The sequence below is a fragment of the Nerophis ophidion genome, linkage group LG01 (genome assembly GCF_033978795.1).
Source record: "Nerophis ophidion isolate RoL-2023_Sa linkage group LG01, RoL_Noph_v1.0, whole genome shotgun sequence".
Classification (NCBI taxonomy): Eukaryota; Metazoa; Chordata; class Actinopteri; order Syngnathiformes; family Syngnathidae; genus Nerophis; species Nerophis ophidion.
The window spans coordinates 69190629-69211327 of record NC_084611.1 but is presented as its reverse complement, the minus strand read 5'-3'; the positions used below and the strand labels follow the sequence as shown (position 1 = coordinate 69211327).

General features: G+C 42.7%; 22 non-coding genes across 22 annotated transcripts; 8 read left to right on the top strand and 14 right to left on the bottom strand.

The window, feature by feature from the left end:
- Positions 1-73, top strand: trnav-cac (transfer RNA valine (anticodon CAC)). The gene has a single exon. It is a non-coding gene; the product is annotated as a tRNA-Val (tRNA).
- A 1339-nt stretch (positions 74-1412) lies between these two features.
- trnag-gcc (transfer RNA glycine (anticodon GCC)) lies at positions 1413-1483 on the bottom strand. The gene has a single exon. It is a non-coding gene; the product is annotated as a tRNA-Gly (tRNA).
- A 662-nt stretch (positions 1484-2145) lies between these two features.
- Positions 2146-2217, bottom strand: trnam-cau (transfer RNA methionine (anticodon CAU)). Its single transcript has one exon. It is a non-coding gene; the product is annotated as a tRNA-Met (tRNA).
- Positions 2218-3046: 829 nt separating this feature from the next.
- trnag-ccc (transfer RNA glycine (anticodon CCC)) lies at positions 3047-3117 on the bottom strand. The gene has a single exon. It is a non-coding gene; the product is annotated as a tRNA-Gly (tRNA).
- Positions 3118-3334: 217 nt separating this feature from the next.
- trnav-cac (transfer RNA valine (anticodon CAC)) lies at positions 3335-3407 on the top strand. The gene has a single exon. It is a non-coding gene; the product is annotated as a tRNA-Val (tRNA).
- Positions 3408-4746: 1339 nt separating this feature from the next.
- trnag-gcc (transfer RNA glycine (anticodon GCC)) lies at positions 4747-4817 on the bottom strand. The gene has a single exon. It is a non-coding gene; the product is annotated as a tRNA-Gly (tRNA).
- Positions 4818-5034: 217 nt separating this feature from the next.
- trnav-aac (transfer RNA valine (anticodon AAC)) lies at positions 5035-5107 on the top strand. Its single transcript has one exon. It is a non-coding gene; the product is annotated as a tRNA-Val (tRNA).
- A 1339-nt stretch (positions 5108-6446) lies between these two features.
- trnag-gcc (transfer RNA glycine (anticodon GCC)) lies at positions 6447-6517 on the bottom strand. Its single transcript has one exon. It is a non-coding gene; the product is annotated as a tRNA-Gly (tRNA).
- Positions 6518-6734: 217 nt separating this feature from the next.
- On the top strand, positions 6735-6807 carry trnav-cac (transfer RNA valine (anticodon CAC)). The gene has a single exon. It is a non-coding gene; the product is annotated as a tRNA-Val (tRNA).
- A 1044-nt stretch (positions 6808-7851) lies between these two features.
- On the bottom strand, positions 7852-7925 carry trnan-guu (transfer RNA asparagine (anticodon GUU)). The gene has a single exon. It is a non-coding gene; the product is annotated as a tRNA-Asn (tRNA).
- A 221-nt stretch (positions 7926-8146) lies between these two features.
- trnag-ccc (transfer RNA glycine (anticodon CCC)) lies at positions 8147-8217 on the bottom strand. The gene has a single exon. It is a non-coding gene; the product is annotated as a tRNA-Gly (tRNA).
- Positions 8218-8434: 217 nt separating this feature from the next.
- trnav-aac (transfer RNA valine (anticodon AAC)) lies at positions 8435-8507 on the top strand. Its single transcript has one exon. It is a non-coding gene; the product is annotated as a tRNA-Val (tRNA).
- A 1340-nt stretch (positions 8508-9847) lies between these two features.
- trnag-gcc (transfer RNA glycine (anticodon GCC)) lies at positions 9848-9918 on the bottom strand. The gene has a single exon. It is a non-coding gene; the product is annotated as a tRNA-Gly (tRNA).
- Positions 9919-11481: 1563 nt separating this feature from the next.
- trnag-gcc (transfer RNA glycine (anticodon GCC)) lies at positions 11482-11552 on the bottom strand. Its single transcript has one exon. It is a non-coding gene; the product is annotated as a tRNA-Gly (tRNA).
- Positions 11553-13115: 1563 nt separating this feature from the next.
- Positions 13116-13186, bottom strand: trnag-gcc (transfer RNA glycine (anticodon GCC)). Its single transcript has one exon. It is a non-coding gene; the product is annotated as a tRNA-Gly (tRNA).
- Positions 13187-14749: 1563 nt separating this feature from the next.
- trnag-gcc (transfer RNA glycine (anticodon GCC)) lies at positions 14750-14820 on the bottom strand. The gene has a single exon. It is a non-coding gene; the product is annotated as a tRNA-Gly (tRNA).
- A 217-nt stretch (positions 14821-15037) lies between these two features.
- Positions 15038-15110, top strand: trnav-aac (transfer RNA valine (anticodon AAC)). Its single transcript has one exon. It is a non-coding gene; the product is annotated as a tRNA-Val (tRNA).
- A 1339-nt stretch (positions 15111-16449) lies between these two features.
- Positions 16450-16520, bottom strand: trnag-ccc (transfer RNA glycine (anticodon CCC)). Its single transcript has one exon. It is a non-coding gene; the product is annotated as a tRNA-Gly (tRNA).
- Positions 16521-16737: 217 nt separating this feature from the next.
- trnav-cac (transfer RNA valine (anticodon CAC)) lies at positions 16738-16810 on the top strand. The gene has a single exon. It is a non-coding gene; the product is annotated as a tRNA-Val (tRNA).
- Positions 16811-18149: 1339 nt separating this feature from the next.
- trnag-gcc (transfer RNA glycine (anticodon GCC)) lies at positions 18150-18220 on the bottom strand. Its single transcript has one exon. It is a non-coding gene; the product is annotated as a tRNA-Gly (tRNA).
- A 1563-nt stretch (positions 18221-19783) lies between these two features.
- On the bottom strand, positions 19784-19854 carry trnag-gcc (transfer RNA glycine (anticodon GCC)). Its single transcript has one exon. It is a non-coding gene; the product is annotated as a tRNA-Gly (tRNA).
- A 217-nt stretch (positions 19855-20071) lies between these two features.
- trnav-cac (transfer RNA valine (anticodon CAC)) lies at positions 20072-20144 on the top strand. The gene has a single exon. It is a non-coding gene; the product is annotated as a tRNA-Val (tRNA).
- Positions 20145-20699: the final 555 nt, after the last annotated feature.

The window sequence follows — 20699 nt, the reverse complement described above, 5'->3', positions numbered from 1 at the left end:
GTTTCCATGGTGTAGTGGTTATCACATTCGCCTCACACGCGAAAGGTCCCCTGTTCGAAACAGGGTGGAAACAAGCCTCTTTTTGACTTTACTTCTTACCTTTATACATAAACCGGGAAATAAATAATAGCAAGGTCCTGTGTTTTTATCATGAAGTAGTTTGCAACATACCTGATCAGCTCATGTTCAGCTGAGTACACACAACACCAAATTTAGAGGGTTCTCATATAGGCAGACCTCAGGCTTCAACATCATGAATGCTGGGTTCCATGAGAATGTCATGCACAAACCAGTGAAATCTGTCATTCATTCAAGTCACTGTATTCTCCGGGCGTTGGATGGATTGTAACTGTACTGTTGAGATTGACTTATAAGATGTTTAAACTCTCACCTTAGCAGGAATCATAAATGTAATTCCCAAAGAGTTAGAGAAGACAGCTGTGGGCTGAATGGGTGTTGGCCTATGTTTCAATACAAGAATCAGTCAAAGATTCACCTGAAACCTAAACCTTAGCAGAGGATGGTTTCGATCCATCAACCTCTGGGTTATGGGCCCAGCACGCTCCCGCTGCGCCACTCTGCTGTCTTAAACCTAACAAGGCTTACCCTGGTTAGTATCCAGACAAACTACTGGTAACAAAGTGATTTGGAACCCAACTGAAGTCGTGTTTATTTCTGAGTGCTGGTTTTGTCCACATTTAAAATGGCATTTCTTATAAAGAAATTGTAATCAATATCAAACTCTGTGGATCCATTGGGATTTCATTCAAAACGAATAGAATTTAGGCCCACATTCACGTGGTTTAGGAAAAAACTGAGAAAGTGATACAGAAAAAACACCAAGACACTGACAGGATTTCAGCCAAACATCTCCCGTTTAACAAACAGGCATTTTGACTGACAGCTACAGCGCCTGGAACATCATGGATTTCAACTTGATGCCTATAACCCTATGCTCAACGCATAGCCAATTTGAGGGGAGAGCATTGATTATCAGTATTTTAAACAAGCACGGTTGCAAACGTGGCACACGTTTTATCTCGAAACTATTGTGCCAATTTAGAGAAGGACACGGGCTGTACAAGAAAACCCTCAAATTGTGCTCGTGGCAAAGCATCGTCCCTGGGTGGGCTTGAACAACTATCCTCTCAGTTAACAGCCGAGCGCGCTGACCAATTGCGCCGCAGAGACTGACTTTTGAATTTGATTCATTACTCCCCCAATTATTAGAAAATCTCTTGTTACGATGGCCCAATGTCATTGTCTTTGGATGGGAGTAACTTGGAGTACTCTGCTTCAGTCTTTGGTGAGTCCAATATGCCTTCTGAGTGCAATGCCTGTGTCTTGCGGTTGTCACAAACATTGCTTTTGTCCCTTATGAATATTATTTAAAATCTAAAAAAAGCAACAGATGCATTGGCCGGGAATCGGACCCGGGTCTCCCGCATGGCAAGCGAGAATTTTTCCACTGAACCACCAATGCCTGCATAACAATATTTGTTCATGAACTTAGTTAAGAGGAAGAGCGTTTGAAATGCTACGAAGTGGAGCACATTCTACGTGCACAAGGGATATAACAAAATCCACAAAAGGAGAGAAATGCAATGCAGTTAATAACAGCAATGAGACTTGCGAGCCACATGTTTTCCATCGGCCGAATATCAACTTGTAAGTCTTGACAAAGGTGTGTTCTTGCAGCAGTTTCCATGGTGTAGTGGTTATTACATTCGCCTCACACGCGAAAGGTCCCCTGTTCGAAACAGGGAAGGTCCTGTGTTTTTATCATGAAGTAGTTTGCAACATACCTGATCAGCTCATGTTCAGCTGAGCACACACAACACCAAATTTAGAGGGTTCTCATATAGGCAGACCTCAGGCTTCAACATCATGAATGCTGGGTTCCATGGAAATGTCATGCACAAACCAGTGAAATCTGTCATTCATTCAAGTCACTGTATTCTCCGGGCGTTGGATGGATTGTAACTGTACTGTTGAGATTGACTTATAAGATGTTTAAACTCTCACCTTAGCAGGAATCATAAATGTAATTCCCAAAGAATTAGAGAAGACAGCTGTGGGCTGAATGGGTGTTCGCCTTTATTTCAATACACGAATCAGTCAAAGATTCACCTGAAACCTAAACCTTAGCAGAGGATGGTTTCGATCCATCGACCTCTGGGTTATGAGCCCAGCACGCTCCCGCTGCGCCACTCTGCTGTCTTAAGCCCAAACGGGCTTACTCTGGATAGTATCCAGACAAACTACTAGTAACAAAGTGATTTGGAACCCAACTGAAGTCGTGTTTATTTCTGAGTGCTGGTTTTGTCCACATTTAAAATGGCATTTCTTATTAAGAAATTGTAGTCAACGTCAAACTCTGTGGATCCATTGGGATTTCATCCAAAACGAATAGAAGTTAGGCCCACATTCATGTGGTTTGAGAACAAACTGAGAAAGTGATACAGAAAAAACACCAAGACACTGACAGGATTTCAGCCAAACATCTCCAGTTTAACAAACAGGCATCTTGACTGACAGCTACAGCACCTGGAACATCATGGATTTCAAGTTAATGCCTATAACCCTATACTCAACGGATAGCCAATTTGAGGGGAGAGCATTGATTATCACTATTTTAAACACGCACGGTTGCAAACGTGGCACACGTTTTATCTCGAAACTATTGTGCCAATTTAGAGAAGGACACGGGCTGTACAAGAAAACCCTCAAATTGTGCTCGTGGCAAAGCATCGTCCCTGGGTGGGCTTGAACAACTATCCTCTCAGTTAACAGCCGAGCGCGCTGACCATTTGCGCCACAGAGACTGACTTTTGAATTTGATTCATTACTCCCCCAATTATTAGAAAATCTCTTGTTACGATGGCCCAATGTCATTGTCTTTGGATGGGAGTAACTTGGAGTACTCTGCTTCAGTCTTTGGTGAGTCCAATATGCCTTCTGAGTGCAATGCCTGTGTCTTGCGGTTGTCACAAACATTGCTTTTGTCCCTTATTAATATTATTTAAAATCTAAAAAAAGCAACAGATGCATTGGCCGGGAATCGGACCCGGGTCTCCCGCATGGGAAGCGAGAATTCTACCACTGAACCACCAATGCCTGCATAACAATGTTGGTTCATGAACTCGGTTAAGAGGAAGAGCGTTTGAAATGCTACGAAGTGGAACACATTCTACGTGCACAAGGGATATAACAACATCCACAAAAGGCAAGAAATGCAATGCAGCTAATAACAGCAATGAGACTTGCGAGCCACATGTTTTCCATCGGCCGAATATCAACTTGTAAGTCTTGACAAAGGTGTGTTCATGCAGCAGTTTCCATGGTGTAGTGGTTATCACATTCGCCTCACACGCGAAAGGTCCCCTTTTCGAAACAGGGTGGAAACAAGCCTCTTTTTGACTTTACTTCTTACCTTTATACATAAACCGGGAAATAAATAATAGCAAGGTCCTGTGTTTTTATCATGAAGTAGTTTGCAACATACCTGATCAGCTCATGTTCAGCTGAGTACACACAACACCAAATTTAGAGGGTTCTCATATAGGCAGACCTCAGGCTTCAACATCATGAATGCTGGGTTCCATGAGAATGTCATGCACAAACCAGTGAAATCTGTCATTCATTCAAGTCACTGTATTCTCCGGGCGTTGGATGGATTGTAACTGTACTGTTGAGATTGACTTATAAGATGTTTAAACTCTCACCTTAGCAGGAATCATAAATGTAATTCCCAAAGAGTTAGAGAAGACAGCTGTGGGCTGAATGGGTGTTGGCCTTTGTTTCAATACAAGAATCAGTCAAAGATTCACCTGAAACCTAAACCTTAGCAGAGGATGGTTTCGATCCATCAACCTCTGGGTTATGGGCCCAGCACGCTCCCGCTGCGCCACTCTGCTGTCTTAAACCTAACAAGGCTTACCCTGGTTAGTATCCAGACAAACTACTAGTAACAAAGTGATTTGGAACCCAACTGAAGTCGTGTTTATTTCTGAGTGCTGGTTTTGTCCACATTTAAAATGGCATTTCTTATTAAGAAATTGTAGTCAATATCAAACTCTGTGGATCCATTGGGATTTCATTCAAAACGAATAGAATTTAGGCCCACATTCACGTGGTTTAGGAAAAAACTGAGAAAGTGATACAGAAAAAACACCAAGACACTGACAAGATTTCAGCCAAACATCTCCCGTTTAACAAACAGGCATTTTGACTGACAGCTACAGCGCCTGGAACATCATGGATTTCAACTTGATGCCTATAACCCTATGCTCAACGTATAGCCAATTTGAGGGGAGAGCATTGATTATCAGTATTTTAAACAAGCACGGTTGCAAACGTGGCACACGTTTTATCTCGAAACTATTGTGCCAATTTAGAGAAGGACACGGGCTGTACAAGAAAACCCTCAAATTGTGCTCGTGGCAAAGCATCGTCCCTGGGAACGCTTGAACAACTATCCTCTCAGTTAACAGCCGAGCGCGCTGACCAATTGCGCCGCAGAGACTGACTTTTGAATTTGATTCATTACTCCCCCAATTATTAGAAAATCTCTTGTTACGATGGCCCAATGTCATTGTCTTTGGATGGGAGTAACTTGGAGTACTCTGCTTCAGTCTTTGGTGAGTCCAATATGCCTTCTGAGTGCAATGCCTGTGTCTTGCGGTTGTCACAAACATTGCTTTTGTCCCTTATGAATATTATTTAAAATCTAAAAAAAGCAACAGATGCATTGGCCGGGAATCGGACCCGGGTCTCACGCATGGCAAGCGAGAATTCTTCCACTGAACCACCAATGCCTGTATAATAACTATTGTTCATGAACTCGGTTAAGAGGAAGAGCGTTTGAAATGCTACGACGTGGAACACATTCTACGTGCACAAGGGATATAACAACATCCACAAAAGGCAAGAAATGCAATGCAGCTACTAACAGCAATGAGACTTGCGAGCCACATGTTTTCCATCGGCCGAATATCAACTTGTAAGTCTTGACAAAGGTGAGGTCTTGCAGCAGTTTCCATGGTGTAGTGGTTATCACATTCGCCTAACACGCGAAAGGTCCCCTGTTCGAAACAGGGTGGAAACATGCCTTTTTTTGACTTTACTTCATACCTTTATACATAAACCGGGAAATAAATAATAGCAAGGTCCTGTGTTTTTATCATGAAGTAGTTTGCAACATACCTGATCAGCTCATGTTCAGCTGAGCACACACAACACCAAATTTAGAGGGTTCTCATATAGGCAGACCTCAGGCTTCAAGATCATGAAGGCTGGGTTCCGTGGAAATGTCATGCACAAACCAGTGAAATATGTCATTCATTCAAGTCACTGTATTCTCCGGGCGTTGGATGGATTGTAACTGTACTGTTGAGATTGACTTATAAGATGTTTAAACTCTCACCTTAGCAGGAATCATAAATGTAATTCCCAAATAGTTAGAGAAGACAGCTGTGGGCTGAATGGGTGTTGGCCTTTGTTTCAATACATGAATCATTCAAATATTCACCAGAAACCTAAACCTTGGCAGAGGATGGTTTCGATCCATCGACCTCTGGGTTATGGGCCCAGCACGCTCCCGCTGCGCCACTCTGCTGTCTTAAGCCCAAACGGGCTTACTCTGGTTAGTATCCAGACAAACTACTAGTAACAAAGTGATTTGGAACCCAACTGAAGTCGTGTTTATTTCTGAGTGCTGGTTTTGTCCACATTTAAAATGGCATTTCTTATTAAGAAATTGTAGTCAACATCAAACTATGTGGATCCATTGGGATTTCATTCAAAACGAATAGAAGTTAGGCCCACATTCATGTGGTTTGAGAACAAACTGAGAAAGTGATACAGAAAAAACACCGAGACACTGACAGGATTTCAGCCAAACATCTCCCGTTTAACAAACAGGCATCTTGACTGACAGCTACAGCGCCTGGAACATCATGGATTTCAACTTGATGCCTATAACCCTATACTCAACGGATAGCCAATTTGAGGGGAGAGCATTGATTATCACTGTTTTAAACAAGCACGGTTGCAAACGTGGCACACGTTTTATCTCGAAGCTATTGTGCCAATTTAGAGAAGGACACGGGCTGTACAAGAAAACCCTCAAATTGTGCTCGTGGCAAAGCATCGTCCCTGGGTGGGCTTGAACAACTATCCTCTCAGTTAACAGCCGAGCGCGTTGACCAATTGCGCCGCAGAAAGTGACTATTAAATTTGATTCATTACTCCCCCAATTATTAGAAAATCTCTTGTTACGATGGCCCAATGTCATTGTCTTTGGATGGGAGTAACTTGTAGTACTCTGCTTCAGTCTTTGGTGAGTCCAATATGCCTTCTGAGTGGAATGCCTGTGTCTTGCGGTTGTCACAAACATTGCTTTTGTCCCTTATGAATATTATTTAAAATCTAAAAAAAGTAACAGATGCATTGGCCGGGAATCGGACCCGGGTCTCCCGCATGGCAAGCGAGAATTCTTCCACTGAACCACCAATGCCTGCATAACAACTTTTGTTCATGAACTCGGTTAAGAGGAAGAGCGTTTGAAATGCTACGATGTTGAACACATTCTACGTGCACAAGGGATATAACAACATCCACAAAAGGCAAGAAATGCAATGCAGCTAATAACAGCAATGAGACTTGCGAGCCACATGTTTTCCATCGGCCGAATATCAACTTGTAAGTCTTGACAAAGGTGTGTTCATGCAGCAGTTTCCATGGTGTAGTGGTTATCACATTCGCCTCACACGCCAAAGGTCCCCTGTTCGAAACAGGGTGGAAACAAGCCTTTTTTTGACTTTACTTCTTACCTTTATACATAAACCGGGAAATAAATAATAGCAAGGTCCTGTGTTTTTATCATGAAGTAGTTTGCAACATACCTGATCAGCTCATGTTCAGCTGAGTACACACAACACCAAATTTAGAGGGTTCTCATACAGGCAGACCTCAGGCTTCAACATCATGAATGCTGGGTTCCATGAGAATGTCATGCACAAACCAGTGAAATCTGTCATTCATTCAAGTCACTGTATTCTCCGGGCGTTGGATGGATTGTAACTGTACTGTTGAGATTGACTTATAAGATGTTTAAACTCTCACCTTAGCAGGAATCATAAATGTAATTCCCAAAGAGTTAGAGAAGACAGCTGTGGGCTGAATGGGTGTTGGCCTTTGTTTCAATACAAGAATCAGTCAAAGATTCACCTGAAACCTAAACCTTAGCAGAGGATGGTTTCGATCCATCAACCTCTGGCTTATGGGCCCAGCACGCTCCCGCTGCGCCACTCTGCTGTCTTAAACCTAACAAGGCTTACCCTGGTTAGTATCCAGACAAACTACTAGTAACAAAGTGATTTGGAACCCAACTGAAGTCGTGTTTATTTCTGAGTGCTGGTTTTGTCCACATTTAAAATGGCATTTCTTATTAAGAAATTGTAGTCAATATCAAACTCTGTGGATCCATTGGGATTTCATTCAAAACGAATAGAATTTAGGCCCACATTCACGTGGTTTAGGAAAAAACTGAGATAGTGATACAGAAAAAACACCAAGACACTGACAGGATTTCAGCCAAACATCTCCCGTTTAACAAACAGGCATCTTGACTGACAGCTACAGCGCCTGGAACATCATGGATTTCAACTTGATGCCTATAACCCTATGCTCAACGTATCGCCAATTTGAGGGGAGAGCATTGATTATCAGTATTTTAAACAAGCACGGTTGCAAACGCGGCACACGTTTTATCTCAAAACAATTGTGCCAATTTAGAGAAGCACACGGGTTGTACAAGAAACCCCTCAAACTGTGCTCGTGGCAAAGTGTCGTCCCTGGGTGGGCTTGAACCCCCGTCCTCTCAGTTAACAGCTAAGCGCGCTGACCAATTGCGCAACAGAGACTGACTTCTAAACTTGATTCATTACTCCCCCAATTATTAAAAAATATCTTTTTACGATGGCCCAATGTCATTGTCTTTGGATGGGAGTAACTTGGAGTACTCCACTTCAGTCTTCGGTAAGTCCAATATGCCTTCTGAGTGGAATGCCTGTGTCTTGCGGTTGTCACAAAAATCGCTTTTGTCCCTTATGAATATTATTTAAAATCTAAAAAAAGCAACAGATGAATTAGCCGGGAATCGGACCCGGGTCTCCCGCATGGGAAGCGAGAATTCTACCACTGAACCACCAATGCCTGCATAACAATGTTGGTTCATGAACTCGGTTAAGAGGAAGAGCGTTTGAAATGCTACGAAGTGGAACACATTCTACGTGCACAAGGGATATAACAACATCCACAAAAGGCAAGAAATGCAATGCAGTTAATAACAGCAATGAGACTTGCGAGCCACATGTTTTCCATCGGCCGAATATCAACTTGTGAGTCTTGACAAAGGTGTGTTCTTGCAGCAGTTTCCATGGTGTAGTGGTTATCACATTCGCCTAACACGCGAAGGGTCCCCTGTTTGAAACAGGGTGGAAACAAGCCTTTTTTTTTACTTTACTTCTTACCTTTATACATAAACCGGGAAATAAATAATAGCAAGGTCCTGTGTTTTTATCATGAAGTAGTTTGCAACATACCTGATCAGCTCATGTTCAGCTGAGCACACACAACACCAAATTTAGAGGGTTCTCATATAGGCAGACCTCAGGCTTCAACATCATGAATGCTGGGTTCCATGAGAATGTCATGCACAAACCAGTGAAATCTGTCATTCATTCAAGTCACTGTATTCTCCGGGCGTTGGATGGATTGTAACTGTACTGTTGAGATTGACTTATAAGATGTTTAAACTCTCACCTTAGCAGGAATCATAAATGTAATTCCCAAAGAGTTAGAGAAGACAGCTGTGGGATGAATGGGTGTTGGCCTTTGTTTCAATACAAGAATCAGTCAAAGATTCAGCTGAAACCTAAACCTTAGCAGAGGATGGTTTCGATCCATCGACCTCTGGGTTATGGGCCCAGCACGCTCCCGCTGCGCCACTCTGCTGTCTTACACCTAATAGGGCTTACTCTGGTTAGTATCCAGACAAACTACTAGTAACAAAGTGATTTGGAACCCAACTGAAGTCGTGTTTATTTCTGAGTGCTGGTTTTGTCCACGTTTAAAATGGCATTTCTTATTAAGAAATTGTAGTAAACATCAAACTCTGTGGATCCATTGGGATTTCATTCAAAACGAATAGAGGTTAGGCCCACATTCACGTGGTTTAGGAAAAAACTGAGAAAGTGATACAGAAAAAACACCAAGACACTGACAGGATTTCAGCCAAACATCTCCCGTTTAACAAACAGGCATTTTGACTGACAGCTACAGCGCCTGGAACATCATGGATTTCAACTTGATGCCTATAACCCTATACTCAACGTATAGCCAATTTGAGGGGAGAGCATTGATTATCAGTATTTTAAACAAGCACGGTTGCAAACGTGGCACACGTTTTATCTCGAAACTATTGTGCCAATTTAGAGAAGGACACGGGCTGTACAAGAAAACCCTCAAATTGTGCTCGTGGCAAAGCATCGTCCCTGGGTGGGCTTGAACAACTATCCTCTCAGTTAACAGCCGAGCGCGCTGACCAATTGCGCCGCAGAGACTGACTTTTGAATTTGATTCATTACTCCCCCAATTATTAGAAAATCTCTTGTTACGATGGCCCAATGTCATTGTCTTTGGATGGGAGTAACTTGGAGTACTCTGCTTCAGTCTTTGGTGAGTCCAATATGCCTTCTGAGTGCAATGCCTGTGTCTTGCGGTTGTCACAAACATTGCTTTTGTCCCTTATGAATATTATTTAAAATCTAAAAAAAGCAACAGATGCATTGGCCGGGAATCGGACCCGGGTCTCCCGCATGGCAAGCGAGAATTCTTCCACTGAACCACCAATGCCTGCATAACAACGTTTGTTCATGAACTCAGTTAAGAGGAAGAGCGTTTGAAATGCTACAAAGTGGAGCACATTCTACGTGTACAAGGGATATAACAAAATCCACAAAAGGAGAGAAATGCAATGCAGTTAATAACAGCAATGAGACTTGCGAGCCACATGTTTTCCATCGGCCGAATATCAACTTGTAAGTCTTGACAAAGGTGTGTTCTTGCAGCAGTTTCCATGGTGTAGTGGTTATTACATTCGCCTCACACGCGAAAGGTCCCCTGTTCGAAACAGGGAAGGTCCTGTGTTTTTATCATGAAGTAGTTTGCAACATACCTGATCAGCTCATGTTCAGCTGAGCACACACAACACCAAATTTAGAGGGTTCTCATATAGGCAGACCTCAGGCTTCAACATCATGAATGCTGGGTTCCATGGAAATGTCATGCACAAACCAGTGAAATCTGTCATTCATTCAAGTCACTGTATTCTCCGGGCGTTGGATGGATTGTAACTGTACTGTTGAGATTGACTTATAAGATGTTTAAACTCTCACCTTAGCAGGAATCATAAATGTAATTCCCAAAGAATTAGAGAAGACAGCTGTGGGCTGAATGGGTGTTCGCCTTTATTTCAATACACGAATCAGTCAAAGATTCACCTGAAACCTAAACCTTAGCAGAGGATGGTTTCGATCCATCGACCTCTGGGTTATGGGCCCAGCACGCTCCCGCTGCGCCACTCTGCTGTCTTACACCTAATAGGGCTTACTCTGGTTAGTATCCAGACAAACTACTAGTAACAAAGTGATTTGGAACCCAACTGAAGTCGTGTTTATTTCTGAGTGCTGGTTTTGTCCACGTTTAAAATGGCATTTCTTATTAAGAAATTGTAGTAAACATCAAACTCTGTGGATCCATTGGGATTTCATTCAAAACGAATAGAGGTTAGGCCCACATTCACGTGGTTTAGGAAAAAACTGAGAAAGTGATACAGAAAAAACACCAAGACACTGACAGGATTTCAGCCAAACATCTCCCGTTTAACAAACAGGCATTTTGACTGACAGCTACAGCGCCTGGAACACCATGGATTTCAACTTGATGCCTATAACCCTATACTCAACGTATAGCCAATTTGAGGGGAGAGCATTGATTATCAGTATTTTAAACAAGCACGGTTGCAAACGTGGCACACGTTTTATCTCGAAACTATTGTGCCAATTTAGAGAAGGACACGGGCTGTACAAGAAAACCCTCAAATTGTGTTCGTGGCAAAGCATCGTCCCTGGGTGGGCTTGAACAACTATCCTCTCAGTTAACAGCCGAGCGCGCTGACCAATTGCGCCGCAGAGACTGACTTTTGAATTTGATTCATTACTCCCCCAATTATTAGAAAATCTCTTGTTACGATGGCCCAATGTCATTGTCTTTGGATGGGAGTAACTTGGAGTACTCTGCTTCAGTCTTTGGTGAGTCCAATATGCCTTCTGAGTGCAATGCCTGTGTCTTGCGGTTGTCACAAACATTGCTTTTGTCCCTTATGAATATTATTTAAAATCTAAAAAAAGCAACAGATGCATTGGCCGGGAATCGGACCCGGGTCTCCCGCATGGCAAGCGAGAATTCTTCCACTGAACCACCAATGCCTGCATAACAACGTTTGTTCATGAACTCAGTTAAGAGGAAGAGCGTTTGAAATGCTACAAAGTGGAGCACATTCTACGTGTACAAGGGATATAACAAAATCCACAAAAGGAGAGAAATGCAATGCAGTTAATAACAGCAATGAGACTTGCGAGCCACATGTTTTCCATCGGCCGAATATCAACTTGTAAGTCTTGACAAAGGTGTGTTCTTGCAGCAGTTTCCATGGTGTAGTGGTTATTACATTCGCCTCACACGCGAAAGGTCCCCTGTTCGAAACAGGGAAGGTCCTGTGTTTTTATCATGAAGTAGTTTGCAACATACCTGATCAGCTCATGTTCAGCTGAGCACACACAACACCAAATTTAGAGGGTTCTCATATAGGCAGACCTCAGGCTTCAACATCATGAATGCTGGGTTCCATGGAAATGTCATGCACAAACCAGTGAAATCTGTCATTCATTCAAGTCACTGTATTCTCCGGGCGTTGGATGGATTGTAACTGTACTGTTGAGATTGACTTATAAGATGTTTAAACTGTCACCTTAGCAGGAATCATAAATGTAATTCCCAAAGAATTAGAGAAGACAGCTGTGGGCTGAATGGGTGTTCGCCTTTATTTCAATACACGAATCAGTCAAAGATTCACCTGAAACCTAAACCTTAGCAGAGGATGGTTTCGATCCATCGACCTCTGGGTTATGGGCCCAGCACGCTCCCGCTGCGCCACTCTGCTGTCTTACACCTAATAGGGCTTTCTCTGGTTAGTATCCAGACAAACTACTAGTAACAAAGTGATTTGGAACCCAACTGAAGTCGTGTTTATTTCTGAGTGCTGGTTTTGTCCACGTTTAAAATGGCATTTCTTATTAAGAAATTGTAGTAAACGTCAAACTCTGTGGATCCATTGGGATTTCATTCAAAACGAATAGAAGTTAGGTCCATATTCATGTGGTTTGAGAACAAACTGAGAAAGTGATACAGAAAAAACACCAAGACACTGACAGGATTTCAGCCAAACATCTCCAGTTTAACAAACAGGCATCTTGACTGACAGCTACAGCACTTGGAACATCATGGATTTCAACTTAATGCCTATAACCCTATACTCAACGGATAGCCAATTTGAGGGGAGAGCATTGATTATCACTATTTTAAACACGCACGGTTGCAAACGTGGCACACGTTTTATCTCGAAAATATTGTGCCAATTTAGAGAAGGACACGGGCTGTACAAGAAAACCCTCAAATTGTGCTCGTGGCAAAGCATCGTCCCTGGGTGGGCTTGAACAACTATCCTCTCAGTTAACAGCCGAGCGCGCTGACCAATTGCGCCGCAGAGACTGACTTTTGAATATGATTCATTACTCCCCCAATTATTAGAAAATCTCTTGTTACGATGGCCCAATGTCATTGTCTTTGGATGGGAGTAACTTGGAGTACTCTGCTTCAGTCTTTGGTGAGTCCAATATGCCTTCTGAGTGCAATGCCTGTGTCTTGCGGTTGTCACAAACATTGCTTTTGTCCCTTATGAATATTATTTAAAATCTAAAAAAAGCAACAGATGCATTGGCCGGGAATCGGACCCGGGTCTCCCGCATGGCAAGCGAGAATTCTTCCACTGAACCACCAATGCCTGCATAACAACGTTTGTTCATGAACTCAGTTAAGAGGAAGAGCGTTTGAAATGCTACAAAGTGGAGCACATTCTACGTGTACAAGGGATATAACAAAATCCACAAAAGGAGAGAAATGCAATGCAGTTAATAACAGCAATGAGACTTGCGAGCCACATGTTTTCCATCGGCCGAATATCAACTTGTAAGTCTTGACAAAGGTGTGTTCTTGCAGCAGTTTCCATGGTGTAGTGGTTATTACATTCGCCTCACACGCGAAAGGTCCCCTGTTCGAAACAGGGAAGGTCCTGTGTTTTTATCATGAAGTAGTTTGCAACATACCTGATCAGCTCATGTTCAGCTGAGCACACACAACACCAAATTTAGAGGGTTCTCATATAGGCAGACCTCAGGCTTCAACATCATGAATGCTGGGTTCCATGGAAATGTCATGCACAAACCAGTGAAATCTGTCATTCATTCAAGTCACTGTATTCTCCGGGCGTTGGATGGATTGTAACTGTACTGTTGAGATTGACTTATAAGATGTTTAAACTCTCACCTTAGCAGGAATCATAAATGTAATTCCCAAAGAATTAGAGAAGACAGCTGTGGGCTGAATGGGTGTTCGCCTTTATTTCAATACACGAATCAGTCAAAGATTCACCTGAAACCTAAACCTTAGCAGAGGATGGTTTCGATCCATCGACCTCTGGGTTATGGGCCCAGCACGCTCCCGCTGCGCCACTCTGCTGTCTTAAGCCCAAACGGGCTTACTCTGGTTAGTATCCAGACAAACTACTAGTAACAAAGTGATTTGGAACCCAACTGAAGTCGTGTTTATTTCTGAGTGCTGGTTTTGTCCACATTTAAAATGGCATTTCTTATTAAGAAATTGTAGTAAACGTCAAACTCTGTGGATCCATTGGGATTTCATTCAAAACGAATAGAAGTTAGGTCCACATTCATGTGGTTTGAGAACAAACTGAGAAAGTGATACAGAAAAAACACCAAGACACTGACAGGATTTCAGCCAAACATCTCCAGTTTAACAAACAGGCATCTTGACTGACAGCTACAGCACTTGGAACATCATGGATTTCAACTTAATGCCTATAACCCTATACTCAACGGATAGCCAATTTGAGGGGAGAGCATTGATTATAACTATTTTAAACACGCACGGTTGCAAACGTGGCACACGTTTTATCTCGAAAATATTGTGCCAATTTAGAGAAGGACACGGGCTGTACAAGAAAACCCTCAAATTGTGCTCGTGGCAAAGCATCGTCCCTGGGTGGGCTTGAACAACTATCCTCTCAGTTAACAGCCGAGCGCGCTGACCAATTGCGCCGCAGAGACTTACTTTTGAATTTGATTCATTACTCCCCCAATTATTAGAAAATCTCTTGTTACGATGGCCCAATGTCATTGTCTTTGGATGGGAGTAACTTGGAGTACTCTGCTTCAGTCTTTGGTGAGTCCAATATGCCTTCTGAGTGCAATGCCTGTGTCTTGCGGTTGTCACTAACATTGCTTTTGTCCCTTATGAATATTATTTAAAATCTAAAAAAAGCAACAGATGCATTGGCCGGGAATCGGACCCGGGTCTCCCGCATGGCAAGCGAGAATTCTTCCACTGAACCACCAATGCCTGCATAACAACGTTTGTTCATGAACTCAGTTAAGAGGAAGAGCGTTTGAAATGCTACGAAGTGGAGCACATTCTACGTGCACAAGGGATATAACAACATCCACAAAAGGCAAGAAATGCAATGCAGTTAATAACAGCAATGAGACTTGCGAGCCACATGTTTTCCATCGGCCGAATATCAACTTGTAAGTCTTGACAAAGGTGAGTTCTTGCAGCAGTTTCCATGGTGTAGTGGTTATCACATTCGCCTAACACGCGAAAGGTCCCCTGTTCGAAACAGAGTGGAAACAAGCCTTTTTTTGACTTTACTTCTTACCTTTATACATAAACCGGGAAATAAATAATAGCAAGGTCCTGTGTTTTTATCATGAAGTAGTTTGCAACATACCTGATCAGCTCATGTTCAGCTGAGCACACACAACACCAAATTTAGAGGGTTCTCATATAGGCAGACCTCAGGCTTCAAGATCATGAAGGCTGGGTTCCGTGGAAATGTCATGCACAAACCAGTGAAATCTGTCATTCATTCAAGTCACTGTATTCTCCGGGCGTTGGATGGATTGTAACTGTACTGTTGAGATAGACTTATAAGATGTTTAAACTCTCACCTTAGCAGGAATCATAAATGTAATTCCCAAAGAGTTAGAGAAGACAGCTGTGGGCTGAATGGGTGTTGCCCTTTGTTTCAATACATGAATCAGTCAAAGATTCACCTGAAACCAAAACCTTAGCAGATGATGGTTTCGATCCATCTACCTCTGGGTTAGGGGCCCAGCACGCTCCCGCTTGGCCACTCTGCTGTCTTAAGCCTAAAAGGGCTTACTTTGGTTAGTATCCAGACAAACTACTAGTAACAAAGTGATTTGGAACCCAACTGAAGTCGTGTTTATTTCTGAGTGCTGGTTTTGTCCACATTTAAAATGGCATTTCTTATTAAGAAATTGTAGTCAACATCAAACTCTGTGGATCCATTGGGATTTCATTCAAAACGAATAGAAGTTAGGCCCACATTCATGTGGTTTGAGAACAAACTGAGAAAGTGATACAGAAAAAACACCAAGACACTGACAGGATTTCAGCCAAACATCTCCCGTTTAACAAACAGGCATCTTGACTGACAGCTACAGCGCCTGGAACATCATGGATTTCAACTTGATGGCTATAACCCTATACTCAACGGATAGCCAATTTGAGGGGAGAGCATTGATTATCACTATTTTAAACAAGCACGGTTGCAAACGTGGCACACGTTTTATCTCGAAACTATTGTGCCAATTTAGAGAAGGACACGGGCTGTACAAGAAAACCCTCAAATTGTGCTCGTGGAAAAGCATCGTCCCTGGGTGGGCTTGAACAACTATCCTCTCAGTTAACAGTCGAGCGCGCTGACCAATTGCGCCGCAGAGACTGACTTTTAAATTTGATTCATTACTCCCCCAATTATTAGAAAATCTCTTGTTACGATGGCCCAATGTCATTGTCTTTGGATGGGAGTAACTTGGAGTACTCTGCTTCAGTCTTTGGTGAGTCCAATATGCCTTCTGAGTGCAATGCCTGTGTCTTGCGGTTGTCACAAACATTGCTTTTGTCCCTTATGAATATTATTTAAAATCTAAAAAAAGCAACAGATGCATTCGCCGGGAATCGGACCCGGGTCTCCCGCATGGGAAGCGAGAATTCTACCACTGAACCACCAATGCCTGCATAACAATGTTGGTTCATGAACTCGGTTAAGAGGAAGAGCGTTTGAAATGCTACGACGTTGAACACATTCTACGTGCACAAGGGATATAACAACATCCACAAAAGGCAAGAAATGCAATGCAGCTAATAACAGCAATGAGACTTGCGAGCCACATGTTTTCCATCGGCCGAATATCAAATTGTAAGTCTTGACAAAGGTGTGTTCATGCAGCAGTTTCCATGGTGTAGTGGTTATCACATTCGCCTCACACGCGAAAGGTCCCCTGTCCGAAACAGGGTGGAAACAAGCCTCTTTTTGACTTTACTTCTTACCTTTATACATAAACCGGGAAATAAATAATAGCAAGGTCCTGTGTTTTTATCATGAAGTAGTTTGCAACATACCTGATCAGCTCATGTTCAGCTGAGTACACACAACACCAAATTTAGAGGGTTCTCATATAGGCAGACCTCAGGCTTCAACATCATGAATGCTGGGTTCCATGAGAATGTCATGCACAAACCAGTGAAATCTGTCATTCATTCAAGTCACTGTATTCTCCGGGCGTTGGATGGATTGTAACTGTACTGTTGAGATTGACTTATAAGATGTTTAAACTCTCACCTTAGCAGGAATCATAAATGTAATTCCCAAAGAGTTAGAGAAGACAGCTGTGGGCTGAATGGGTGTTGGCCTTTGTTTCAATACAAGAATCAGTCAAAGATTCACCTGAAACCTAAACCTTAGCAGAGGATGGTTTCGATCCATCAACCTCTGGGTTATGGGCCCAGCACTCTCCCGCTGCGCCACTCTGCTGTCTTAAACCTAACAAGGCTTACCCTGGTTAGTATCCAGACAAACTACTAGTAACAAAGTGATTTGGAACCCAACTGAAGTCGTGTTTATTTCTGAGTGCTGGTTTTGTCCACATTTAAAATGGCATTTCTTATTAAGAAATTGTAGTAAACATCAAACTCTGTGGATCCATTGGGATTTCATTCAAAACGAATAGAGGTTAGGCCCACATTCACGTGGTTTAGGAAAAAACTGAGAAAGTGATACAGAAAAAACACCAAGACACTGACAGGATTTCAGCCAAACATCTCCCGTTTAACAAACAGGCATCTTGACTGACAGCTACAGCGCCTGGAACATCATGGATTTCAACTTGATGCCTATAACCCTATACTCAACGTATAGCCAATTTGAGGGGAGAGCATTGATTATCAGTATTTTAAACAAGCACGGTTGCAAACGTGGCACACGTTTTATCTCGAAACTATTGTGCCAATTTAGAGAAGGACACGGGCTGTACAAGAAAACCCTCAAATTGTGCTCGTGGCAAAGCATCGTCCCTGGGTGGGCTTGAACAACTATCCTCTCAGTTAACAGCCGAGCGCGCTGACCAATTGCGCCGCAGAGACTGACTTTTGAATTTGATTCTTTACTCCCCCAATTATTAGAAAATCTCTTGTTACGATGGCCCAATGTCATTGTCTTTGGATGGGAGTAACTTGGAGTACTCTGCTTCAGTCTTTGGTGAGTCCAATATGCCTTCTGAGTGCAATGCCTGTGTCTTGCGGTTGTCACAAACATTGCTTTTGTCCCTTATGAATATTATTTAAAATCTAAAAAAAGCAACAGATGCATTGGCCGGGAATCGGACCCGGGTCTCCCGCATGGCAAGCGAGAATTCTTCCACTGAACCATCAATGCCTGCATAACAACGTTTGTTCATGAACTCGGTTAAGAGGAAGAGCGTTTGAAATGCTACGAAGTGGAGCACATTCTACGTGCACAAGGGATATAACAAAATCCACAAAAGGAGAGAAATGCAATGCAGTTAATAACAGCAATGAGACTTGCGAGCCACATGTTTTCCATCGGCCGAATATCAACTTGTAAGTCTTGACAAAGGTGTGTTCTTGCAGCAGTTTCCATGGTGTAGTGGTTATTACATTCGCCTCACACGCGAAAGGTCCCCTGTTCGAAACAGGGAAGGTCCTGTGTTTTTATCATGAAGTAGTTTGCAACATACCTGATCAGCTCATGTTCAGCTGAGCACACACAACACCAAATTTAGAGGGTTCTCATACAGGCAGACCGCAGGCTTCAACATCATGAATGCTGGGTTCCATGGAAATGTCATGCACAAACCAGTGAAATCTGTCATTCATTCAAGTCACTGTATTCTCCGGGCGTTGGATGGATTGTAACTGTACTGTTGAGATTGACTTATAAGATGTTTAAACTCTCACCTTAGCAGGAATCATAAATGTAATTCCCAAAGAATTAGAGAAGACAGCTGTGGGCTGAATGGGTGTTCGCCTTTATTTCAATACACGAATCAGTCAAAGATTCACCTGAAACCTAAACCTTAGCAGAGGATGGTTTCGATCCATCGACCTCTGTGTTATGGGCCCAGCACGCTCCCGCTGCGCCACTCTGCTGTCTTAAGCCCAAACGGGCATACTCTGGTTAGTATCCAGACAAACTACTAGTAACAAAGTGATTTGGAACCCAACTGAAGTCGTGTTTATTTCTGAGTGCTGGTTTTGTCCACATTTAAAATGGCATTTCTTATTAAGAAATTGTAGTCAACGTCAAACTCTGTGGATCCATTGGGATTTCATTCAAAACGAATAGAAGTTAGGCCCACATTCATGTGGTTTGAGAACAAACTGAGAAAGTGATACAGAAAAAACACCAAGACACTGACAGGATTTCAGCCAAACATCTCCAGTTTAACAAACAGGCATCTTGACTGACAGCTACAGCACTTGGAACATCATGGATTTCAACTTAATGCCTATAACCCTATACTCAACGGATAGCCAATTTGAGGGGAGAGCATTGATTATCACTATTTTAAACACGCACGGTTGCAAACGTGGCACACGTTTTATCTCGAAACTATTGTGCCAATTTAGAGAAGGACACGGGCTGTACAAGAAAACCCTCAAATTGTGCTCGTGGCAAAGCATCGTCCCTGGGTGGGCTTGAACAACTATCCTCTCAGTTAACAGCCGAGCGCGCTGACCAATTGCGCCGCAGAGACTGACTTTTGAATTTGATTCATTACTCCCCCAATTATTAGAAAATCTCTTGTTACGATGGCCCAATGTCATTGTCTTTGGATGGGAGTAACTTGGAGTACTCTGCTTCAGTCTTTGGTGAGTCCAATATGCCTTCTGAGTGCAATGCCTGTGTCTTGCGGTTGTCACAAACATTGCTTTTGTCCCTTATGAATATTATTTTAAATCTAAAAAAAGCAACAGATGCATTGGCCGGGAATCTGACCCGGGTCTCCCGCATGGCAAGCGAGAATTCTTCCACTGAACCACCAATGCCTGCATAACAACGTTTGTTCATGAACTCAGTTAAGAGGAAGAGCGTTTGAAATGCTACGAAGTGGAGCACATTCTACGTGCACAAGGGATATAACAACATCCACAAAAGGCAAGAAATGCAATGCAGTTAATAACAGCAATGAGACTTGCGAGCCACATGTTTTCCATCGGCCGAATATCAACTTGTAAGTCTTGACAAAGGTGTGTTCTTGCAGCAGTTTCCATGGTGTAGTGGTTATCACATTCGCCTCACACGCGAAAGGTCCCCTGTTCGAAACAGGGTGGAAACAAGCCTTTTTTTGACTTCACTTCTTACCTTTATACATAGACCGGGAAATAAATAATAGCAAGGTCCTGTGTTTTTATCATGAAGTAGTTTGCAACATACCTGATCAGCTCATGTTCAGCTGAGCACACACAACACCAAATTTAGAGGGTTCTCATATAGGCAGACCTCAGGCTTCAACATCATGAATGCTGGGTTCCATGGAAATGTCATGCACAAACCAGTGAAATCTGTCATTCATTCAAGTCACTGTATTCTCCGGGCGTTGGATGGATTGTAACTGTACTGTTGAGATTGACTTATAAGATGTTTAAACTCTCACCTTAGCAGGAATCATAAATGTAATTCCCAAAGAATTAGAGAAGACAGCTGTGGGCTGAATGGGTGTTCGCCTTTATTTCAATACACGAATCAGTCAAAGATTCACCTGAAACCTAAACCTTAGCAGAGGATGGTTTCGATCCATCGACCTCTGGGTTATGGGCCCAGCACGCTCCCGCTGCGCCACTCTGCTGTCTTAAGCCCAAACGGGCTTACTCTGGTTAGTATCCAGACAAAC